This window comes from Phodopus roborovskii, unplaced genomic scaffold (assembly GCF_943737965.1).
Source record: "Phodopus roborovskii unplaced genomic scaffold, PHOROB, whole genome shotgun sequence".
NCBI classification, from domain to species: domain Eukaryota; kingdom Metazoa; phylum Chordata; class Mammalia; order Rodentia; family Cricetidae; genus Phodopus; species Phodopus roborovskii.
This window is the reverse complement of record NW_026126511.1, coordinates 39,085,122-39,086,442: the sequence shown is the minus strand read 5'-3', so window position 1 is coordinate 39,086,442 and position 1,321 is coordinate 39,085,122. Positions and strand designations below refer to the sequence as shown.

General features: G+C 51.6%; 1 protein-coding gene across 1 annotated transcript in view; it reads left to right on the top strand.

Moving 5' to 3' along the window:
* The first annotated feature begins 930 nt into the window (after nt 1-930).
* Lcp1 (lymphocyte cytosolic protein 1) overlaps nt 931-1,321 on the top strand; it is a 92,817-nt gene continuing 92,426 nt past the window's right edge. Inside the window, exon 1 of the mRNA XM_051195377.1 lies at nt 931-1,033. The gene's annotated coding sequence lies outside the window, so the exon portion shown is untranslated. The remainder of the gene's footprint in view (nt 1,034-1,321) is intronic.

Below are 1,321 nucleotides of genomic sequence, written 5' to 3'. Positions count from 1 at the left end.
CATTCAATCGGTCACCACATTTTTCGGTCAGGAAATGGTGACTCCCTTTCCCAAATGTAGACGTGACATTTCATTCACTACCTCCCAAATATTAGCAGTATAGATTTAGAAGGAGTTTTAGTCAAAAGAATATGTAAAAGATCCTTCTATTGTAAAAAGCCTCCGATGTTCCACAATATCTAACCACTCACAGACTTTTCATGTATGACAATGACTTGTTTTAACTTTTAGCCGACATAATTTGCCCATAATTATACAACCCAAAAGTAAGGCTTTAATACAATGAAATGCTCCTTAAAGGCGTGGGGGGCAGTTTATACTGAAATAACGACACCAGATGCATCCCCCTCTCCCAAATGCGTCTTTGTTTGCAAGGCAACCTCAAAAAGTGCCTGGCACCAGCTGCCCCACAGCCCGCCTGGCAGGGGAACCTTGGAGTTGTGCAGAGGAGCGGTTTACCCGCGAAAAGTAACTGCAGGCCAGAGCTCGCTCCAGGTCTGTGGACTGGCAGCGCGCGCTAGCCGCAAGTTTCCTTAGCTAATTGTGAAGAGACCCCCCCCCCCACTTCCCCACCCGCCGCCTCCCCGAAAAGGCGGGCTCCTAAGCGACCCTGTCTCCAAGCAAACAAACACACCACCGTTCCTACATTCATCTCCTTTGCCCCGAGTTCTGGGTGCCAGTTACCGTCTAGCGAGTCTCCAGTTAGGTCTCCAGGTTTCAGCTGGATGCTGCGCCGTTAGCAGCATCCCAAGCGCTAGCACAGCCTGGTCCAAGGCGCATAGCTCTGCCACCAACCAGGAGCCAGCTCTAGGCGGGTGGGAAGCGCAGGCGCACGAGGCCTAGGCGCGCCAGGGGTGAGGGGCGGGGCCCAGGCGACCCCGCCCACAGACCCCGCCCACGGTGTCCACCCACTGACGCCGCAGGCCCAGGGCCAGTGCCCCCTATTTCTGCAGGATGACTGGAGGCTGAGGTGGTGGAGCTGGACGAGCGGTTCCACGTGCAAGCTGCTGTACGGAAGGCTGTGGTGACAATTGTAATTACTATTCTTACTCTTAAAAACAGTGGCCACTATTATTTACTTACTTTTCTCCATGACATGAAACGGGTGTCTGGAGTCTGGACCGGCATTTTCTAATAAAGCTGCACTTGTGGGCAACTGGCCACTATGGCTCATTTTGCAGTAAAGCCCTTATCTCCAAAGCGCTCATTCTGTTTCCTTCTTGTCTTTTGAGTGCAACCTGTTTCGTCTTTCTGGGTCTTTAAAGTTCCTGGAGGAAGTCTAACACTGTGTGGGAATGTTTTAAAGGATATCCAGGTCTCA